Source organism: Perna viridis, chromosome 15 (genome assembly GCF_037379345.1).
Source record: "Perna viridis isolate PV_CMFRI_1.1 ecotype Kerala chromosome 15, ASM3737934v1, whole genome shotgun sequence".
Classification (NCBI taxonomy): Eukaryota; Metazoa; Mollusca; class Bivalvia; order Mytilida; family Mytilidae; genus Perna; species Perna viridis.
Window position 1 is genome coordinate 18,747,586 of NC_142459.1, and position 9,360 is coordinate 18,756,945.

Consider the following 9,360-nt stretch of genomic DNA (forward strand, 5'->3'; position numbering starts at 1 on the left):
TTTAAAAGGAATGTGTTTTGGCATACACATTTTAACCATTCAGGTGTTCAAAATCGGTCATACAATGAATTCATATTATTGTATTACAAAAAGAAAAGACATTTTGTGGATACAATGTGCATGCATTCGCATATGGTCATTACTGCATGACATTGCCTTTAACAAGGACGGGTATGTATTGTGTTATTTTATCCCTTTGATATTGTGGTAATAATTCAATGTGACAATCAGTACAAGACTATTATCAAAATATAATAGCATTTAAACCTATGAACATTATACATCGTTGTTTTTCCCAAAACACGGTACACCTATATACAAATATATTTGTCCATGGGCCATGCACCCCCCCCCCCCGAACAACCTCATGGTGATTTTTAGGTACCTGTAAACCACCCATTACTGAATCACTTTGTTGCCAAAGAATATTCTCGGTTTCTTTTTCAGTATAAGCCTATATTTGACCCCACTGGGTCAAAAATCCAAGATTTTGGTGACTTAATTGGTTGAGTGTAGTAGCCTTCCTATGATTACATGTGTAGTATTATCACAATTTATACTTCTGGGGTTCTTTTGATGATATTTGGCGATTTTTGTAGTCAGAATTTATCAAAAAATGCGAAAAATGGGATTTTCGCTTTTTTCGGTCAAAAGTCACATAAATTCGACTCTACAAGTTATTACTCAAATAAAACGTCTCAAATTTGGTATCAGTCAATAGTTATTTTATTTTCATACATAAATAAACCACGAAAAACTAATTTTCAAGAAAGAATTTTCAAATAATGCTAACAATATCACCCCTTCCCCTAGAAAACTGGTCTCAGTATCAAACAGAATTCTCATTCACAACATACTGACACCGTATAACTCATATTTTAGGCATTCATAATTAAGATAATGATGTACCTAACATATCTGATCAATTCAGGCACTCAAATTTTCTTTTTGGAGTGACATTACTATAAGTAACATGAAAGGCGGTCTGTATTGTAATGGCAAATGCCTAAACTATTCTATGAATACCAAATTGTTTCAAAATCTCTATTTTTTGCCGATATTCACAAAAAGTCAAGTTCAGACCCCCTTTTAGCCTTAACACAAGGGACCCTCTTGGTAATCTTCTTATTGATACAGCCAATTGCACAAAGTTCTTGTTTACACAAAGGTAAAATAGAGTCAGAATGTTGAATTTTTTTTTTATTATTTTAATGAAAAAAGACATCTTAGTTGCAAAAAAATGCTGATTTTCAGTCACATTTGGTACCCTGGGAACGTATAAATGTACTCGGAATTTATAAAAGGAGAAATATCTCACAAACACAGATAGATATTTTGCAAGATCTGTAAATAACATACACCGTAAACATCAAAGTTTCTACTTACTTCACACTCTATTGAAGAAAATTCACTTTTATATCATTATCACCACTAGTTTATAAGCCACATTAGAATTTGAGTGGAAGTTCCATTAGAAATGGTCATTTATGAGATGAAAAATGTTTTATTTGTCAGGTTTAACAATTAATCAAACAAATGGCTGTAGTACAGTATTTTTTGAGCAGTTAAAGTAGAATAAATTGAAAATGCAAAAAACATTTCGGTTTTTACATGTTTATAATTCAACAATTTAATTCACCCTATGTATTTGTTTTATAGTTGTCTTGAGAAAACTTTTCATAATAACATTTGCAATCCATTGGTCATCTTTTAATCTATAAAAAAAAAACATTGCTAATTTCCTAATTAAGTAAACATACGTCATAAAAGTAAAAATTGAGGCCTTGCATTACTTTATTTCATTTAAAGTTGTTCCATCTAGTACAAAACATGACATATTGTCGTTTGAAAGCTTCTAGTTTCACATACTAAAAATCTCACTTTCCAATGAAACTTTTAGATGACTTTAAATGTTGTTTTGTTATAACTGTGTTCAATTTCCAACTTAAAAATTCAATATCTCTGTCCTTCTGCTTTCCTGTGAATTTTTGTACAAAACTGATACATGACAGGTATATCAAAGATATTCGCACACATACACTTTGCCAAAATATGTCATTTTTGAGAAATTGGGCTTAAATTAATGTGTCGCTGCCATAGATATGATGCTTATTTTGACAATTTTAACATTTTAAACAATAATATAAGACCATAAAGGTAATTTCAAGTGTTAACACTCATTTAATTTGCAAAAATATCTCATTTTCTAGAATTTGGTTTGAAATATATGTATCATAGCCTGATATTGACAATTGAAATCGCTCACCAGGGCTCAAATGTCGGCGATCAGGGCTGTTTATACATTCGTGTAGTATATTTGCAATGACGCTTCCCTTCAACTGGAAGTATTTCAAGCAGCTACTACGTATGGGTTGAAGTACTTGAATAGAGTAACTATGATCAAGCAATTGTTTTCCGATACCTAGATATTGAAATTGCTCACTGGGGCTCATTTTGGCTGACAGGGCCGTTTAGATATTCGGATTTTATATTTGCAATGGCTGTTCTGTCCATTGTTTTGTAAGTGTATCAATCAGGTACAATAAAGGGGTTCAGTACTTGAAATGGGTGATAATCGAAAACCAATTGATAATCGTTGTCTAGAGACTGGATGTGGGTAAGATAATAACATTCAGGGTCGTGAGGATATTCAACCTGTACATTTGCAATTTTAATGCGATTTTCCCCTTAACCTGATGTGTATCAAGCAATGTGACGACTCTATTCGCTATACTGCTCCGTCGGATCAAATTGATACAGGAAGATATATAAAAGTATATAAACGGCTGAAAAATTCCAAGCGATGTTACAACTGTCAGATTTGCGATACAAATTTTTGGTCGTTCCTTTCGCTGGCCGGGTCATTCCTCCTATATATATATATATATATATATATACACTAGAAAGACACATAACTCTGACCAATTTGTTCTTTGATTTTTTTTAGAGGATCACAGATTAAATAATTGGTGAATTCGTAGATTTACAAAGGAAGCTTTACTGCATCTACTGAACGAAAGTGCGGCGTATCAGAGGTCAAACAAATATTATTATTTTTTTATTTCTTCTTGTTAAATTTCAGTTAATAGTATGTCGTTCTTTACACTCTTTTAACTATACTGTATCTGAATATACTTTGGAATCAGTAGTAATATGAACTACTTGATCGTTGTTTATATTCAGCAAAAGCGGAGTGCCCAAATTTTGCTCTAATATACTTTGAAACACACGAATATAAAGGAAAAAGACTTACCTGTTATGTCCCATATATACACAAAATTAGAGTGCGATCTTTTGTGATTTGACTGAATTCAATGCATTTTTAAAGGTAAATATAAAATTACGTTCGATTATTTTTAAAAGGACTGTGTTTTTGATAACAAATTTGAACCATCCAGGTGTTTAAAATCTGTCATACAACAAATTCATATTCTTTTATTATCAAAAACCAGACTATACACTTACTCGTTTCTTTTCATTCATTTACATACTTACTCATCTTCTTCTCATAAAATGCACTGTATATCCATTTAATATATCGTATTGAACTTGCACCTTATAGTCACTATATATTTCTATATAACTTACCGTATTTTGTGATCTTGTGTTTACCCCCCTCTCATTGTGTGTACAGGTACCATCCAGGTATCTGTTAATTATGGGTATCGGAATTGAACAATACCGTATGGGAGTGGGTTTTTCAATTTAACAATGAAACACAATAGACATAGGCCTTTGACATAGCTTGATGTAAACTGTATATATCTGTTCGCCATATTTAAGATTAACTCCCTACCATATTTGTTTGTTACTGTTAATTATCAAATCAGATGATATTCATTTTAATAACTCTGTGCAAAATGAGAAACAAGTTTTGTATTTCGAAGAACCATTGTGGTTATATTCTTAAGACAAATATGTTGTTGTTGATAATTGAGATGTTACTCCTTATATCTGGATTGGAATTCAATCCAGGCCCTCCTGTTAACGTTGATGATAAATTATCGGAGGACGGAAGTTCAATTTCTGATAGTGAGTTCTCATATTTTTCATATATTTATGATTTGTTGTCAAATTCGGTTTCGTTTCTACATTTAAATTTACAGAGTTTATGACCTAAGATAGACCTAATATTAGCCCAACATAGTGGGATAGATATATTGCCGTTTACTGAAACATGGTTGAAACCATCTGATGTGGATGACAACAGAATGATTCATTATCAAAAACCATTTCGTAGGGACAGAGAGGGGAGTCATAGAGGGGTGGGGTCAAAGGTATATATCAAGGACACTGTCAGTGCCACCAGATTTTCCGACTTTGAATTGCCTGTCCTAGATGTAATATGGATACAACTAAAGCAACGTGATAAGAAGGTTTTATATGGGACTTTTTATATCCCGTCTCAAAGTAATAATGCGGTATGGAGTAGGATAGAAAGTTCTGTAGAGTCTGCCGTAAGTGATGATTTTTGTGATATTGTAAAATTAACCGGTGATTTTAATGATAAGCCAGGTGAACCTTACTCACGAATAAGTTGTATTTGTGCTACGTATAGTTTGGAGCAATTGATAAATAATCCAACAGAATTTATTGAGAATTTATCGTCAGTCATAAATTTAATTGTCACTAGCTGTATTGATTTTGTTCCTTATTCTGCGGTGGTACCTCTTTTATTAGACCAGGTTAGGTATCATTGTCCTGTAATTGGGATATTAAATTCTCATAAACCCACCAACAGTTCATTCCAGCGTAGAATATGGCTGTATGACAGAGGGGATTATGATAATTATCGTCAAATATAATCAAATACCGATTACTGAGGGGGGACCCCAGATGGTTGACGAAATATCTACGAAGACTGAACCGTAAAAAGAGACTATGCACTACAAAGCGCGACGTACGAATAGTGAAGGTGATTGGGCCAAGTTTAGACGTGTAAGAAACGTTGTTACTTTACAAGTACGGAAAGTTCAACAGAGCTACCAAGCTCAGCTAGTAGATAAGCTAAAAAATAACCACCCGTCTACGAAGTCTTGGTGACAGATATGTAACCGAATTTCAGGCATGATACAACGGAAAGTTGGTATACCTCCTTTTCAAATAAATGGTAATCACCGATGATACTGCCAAAGCGGGTGAACTTAATTAGTATTTCGTCTTACAAACGGAACTAGACGACTCTAACACGTATCTTCCTCATCCTATCATAGGTGAAAATGAGATTAACGAATGTGTAAGAAGTGAATCCGAGGCTTCCGGCCCTGACCTTATTAGCATTACACTTCTGAAGGCCGCATATTCCGAACTGAAGAGTCCCTTATGTAGACCTTTCAAACTCTCTCTCGAAGTCTCTCTTTCTATCTATGTGGAAAAGAGCGAATGTGACGCCAGTATCTAAGAGCGGAAATGCGCGAGAAGTTAAACAATATCGGCCTATTTCATTACTTAGTATAATTTCAAAATTTATGGAACGTTGCGATTATAAGCATGTACATCATTTTCTGAGAGATAATCGGATTATAACTCAATACCAATCTGGATTCACTCGTGGTAACTCAGCTATCAACCAACTACTAAATATAAAGTTCATTCGGTCAAGCTTTGGATAACAGTAAGGACATTCGCGTTGTTTTCTGCGATATCTCCAAGGACTTTGACCGTGTTTGGCATAGAGGCTTACAACAGTACGGTATAACAGGACGTCTTTTGCGATGGTTTAGTAGTTGTATGTCGGACTGACACCAGCGAGTTGTTATAAACGGTTGCTTTTCTAGTTGGAAAAAAGAGAGAGCTGGAGTTTCGGAAAGATCTATATTCGGCCCTTTAGTATTTCTTGTTTTTATAAATGGCATCGTCAACGACATCGATGCTTGTATTATATTATTTGCCGACGACACTAGTCTTTATGTCATAGAAGAGACGCCAGATATTGCAGCTCGATTATTGAATAGTGATATGGGAAAAAAATCATCAAGAGGCTACGCGATGGTTGGTTCGATTTAATCTTCATAAGATGGAAGCGATGATGATAACACATAAACATGCAAGACAAAACCACCCTCTTTTAGAGTCCAAATAGAAGTCATGCGAATTGTTAGAGGTGGTACCAAATTAATATCGCTGGACGAGCTATATCGCGAAACCGGTTGGGTAAAACCCTCCGATAGGAGAAAAAACATAAACTTGTGATGATGTATAGGATGGTGAATGGTGATACCCTCGAGTATTTGAGTACCCTGGTGCCAAATGCGCGGGCTATCATCCATGACCACTTAAACCGCCAATCACATAACTTAACCGAGTTACGTACTAGGACGTCATTATATTCCAATTATTTTCTGCCGTCCACTATCAAAATGTGGAGCGACCTTCCATTCACCACTCGTGATAATAGGTCTTTTAATATATTCAAAACGCGTATTAATATTTCGAATGATCGTAAAGAACCTGTGTACTATAATATTGGTAGTAAATCCGGTCAGGCCTCGCACGCCAGATTGCGCATGGACAGCAGCACTCTCAATGAGCATCTGTACAGGCAAAGTCTGGTGGCTAGTCGGAACTGTATCTGCGGACAAAGAGAAACAAACAGCCAGTTTTTACTTGAATGTAACAGTTACTCAGAGATTCGACGAAACACTATACATACTTTGAATTTCCATATCGATATTGACATTCTTCTCAAAGGGTCTGATGCTCTAACTTTAAATAGAACAAAATGCAGATTTATTTTTAAAGGTGCAAACTTACATTTTAAAAAAGTAAACGATTTGTCAATGCTTAATTTGTGTTTAACATATATCTCTTAGTATTGTGTGTTATCTTCTGTGTATTTCAACTCCTCAATATCCCTTTTGTATACTTTCCTATCTATCCCTCTTCAATTTCGATACATATTCTTTATTCAATCCTTACATCTCCAATATATAGTTGCATCAAAGATACATAATTATATAAGAGCATGCTATTATTGTCTTAAGATAGTACATCGTTTACTTGGGGACGGATTAGCATAAGCTTCAGCTTGTTTCCGAATCCTTGTGTTGTATTATAATATCGTCATAACATACATGTATATAGATGTATTCTTTGAAATAAAATATGTTTAAACTAAAAATAACAGACATATTGTACAAACAATGTACATGTATTAGTGTGGGGTCATAACTGCATGACATTACCTCTAACAATGGCGGGTAGGGTATTTAATATCCTTTGACTACTATTATAAGTCTGGCCGGGTCGGGGTCTCCTTTTCAGTATCAGACTAAAATTCTGATATTAATGGCATTGACCATAAACAAAATATTATCAAAGAAATTTCTGGAATGAGTTATCATAATGTTTATGATATTTAGAAGTTCTACAAGGGTTACATGTAGATAGTGATAGTTTTTATCACTAAAAAGCTGCTAGAGTGATACCGAGTTTGAGAATGATCTCCCCTTTGGTGTCCTATAATTGTTGTTCGTTGTTTTTGCGTTACTGTCCCAATCCCGATTCCCCATTGCATATTTCTTATCAAATATTTACAATACGATTGTAAAATTATAGTTTAAATGGTTGAATAGTTTACCATTTTTTTTTACTTTTCTTTTTTGTACATTCGTATCCCTAGGTCGTTTTAAAACCATCAGTAAAGATCAATATATTTTGTGTTTGTTTACAAATTGCCCCCCCCCCCCGCCCCTTCCCTTTATTTGTGTGTCAATGAATGCCTTCAGCTCAGACAGAGTTGTCAGTCTTAGTGGTCGTGAATGAATTACTTAGAACAATTTATGTAAAAATCATACTGTTATAGTTAAATTATTTACATTTATATGGGCAATATATATTTTTGATTTTCAGTAAAATGTTTTTAGTGTCAAATCATGTAGTACTACTGATAATTTTGCATATCAAAATATTGCATAATACTGTTTGATATGTTCACATTGAATTTAAAAGTATTGTTAATAAATCCGTTTAGACGACCAGGATTACTACATCGTGACTTGTTGTTTAAATGACTAAAGGAGACGGACATATTTCCATGATATAGAATGAAGCATTCTGACGTATCTGAACGTAGATGTGTATGATTGCATGATGTCATACTCTTTACTGATTAAATTACTGTTCTGTGTTTCAGGTCTTATGTAGAGGAAGAAAAACTTTGGAATTAACTCGCCATACCACGGACATATTTGTGATAAAGTTCTATGTCTGAATAAATGTAGAAGTTAAATATATATTTATGAATGAATTTTAGCCCGGTCAATGACTATATTGTGATGACAAGTATTATTTGACAGACCCTGTGATATGAATCTTGGTGTAATCAAGAGACTTATTTTAAAGCAACCATTAAAAAATCTTTTTAAAACCTACAAGAGTTAATTTTAAAAGAAAAATAATCTAGTTGACTTTATGTTTTATTTTAAAAATCTCCAGTTGTTGAAGTACTGTTAGGAAACCACTGACACCAATCGAAGTCGACACGTACAATTTCATGAGACAATAACACGTTCATGTTATTCAATGCCTTGGAAAGTGTAATTTACTGAGTTCCGGGGGAAACACTAATGCAGAAAGCACCTAATAAAACTTACATATATACTATGTATATGCATGCATATATGTATATATATGCATCATTTAACCTGTGAACTCTTCAATGATTTTTTATTTCATGTTGACTTTCTGATTACATCTTTAGTTTGTATTTGATTGTTTAAGGTATTTGCATTACATCTTAATGAGGAAATAAAGACACAAATGAATAACAAAGGAAAAGAGCCTGTTTATACTATACAAACCGAAACAAAAATGTGCTCACCAAAAAAAATTGAAAAATCTAGTAGTCTTCAAGATGTACACCTAAAACTGTTAGCATATCCTTGACAAGTTCTCAATAAAAATGTCGTTGATTTTTACCCATATTGGTCCCGTTAAAGCCGAAATACCTGAATCATGGAATTCAGAGGTTGGATATAGCTTTATTCAGACTATATAATACTTACTATTAGGAATATAAAGTCCATTTCTTATTGGGTTAAACAGACAACTGAGGTCCAAAATGAGTGTAAAATTATTTCTTTTTTTTTAAACTTGAAGCTCAAATAATTGGATGTTTATATAAACAAAATAAATGAATGAAATGTGATGCGGGGGACGTTTGAGAACTCCTGCATCCAAATACATTCCATTCATTTAGTTTACGTATATAATCGTCCAATTTTTAATTCAATGCCAGACTGTAACAACTGAAAGAACAAAATCACTTTGGGAAGTATATACAAAAAAAATCAAATATTTGAACGACCAAGCATGAAAAATAACCATTTTGGGAAGTATGTAAAAAAAAAAAAAAATATT

General features: G+C 33.5%; 2 long non-coding RNA genes across 4 annotated transcripts in view; one reads left to right on the plus strand and one right to left on the minus strand.

The window, feature by feature from the left end:
- LOC148597318 (uncharacterized) overlaps nt 1–3,684 on the minus strand; it is a 47,930-nt gene extending 44,246 nt beyond the window's left edge. The window contains exon 1 of one of the 3 annotated variants that reach the window (XR_015918967.1): nt 3,589–3,684. This is a non-coding gene — a long non-coding RNA (uncharacterized LOC148597318). Of the gene's footprint in view, nt 1–1,639; nt 1,787–3,253; nt 3,403–3,588 lie in introns of those variants that run through there. The other 2 variants (XR_015918966.1, XR_015918969.1) reach the window with 2 other exon arrangements.
- LOC148597319 (uncharacterized) lies at nt 13–8,363 on the plus strand. Its single transcript, XR_015918970.1, has 3 exons — nt 13–171; nt 2,948–3,035; nt 8,135–8,363. It is a non-coding gene; the product is annotated as an uncharacterized LOC148597319 (long non-coding RNA).
- Nucleotides 8,364–9,360: the final 997 nt, after the last annotated feature.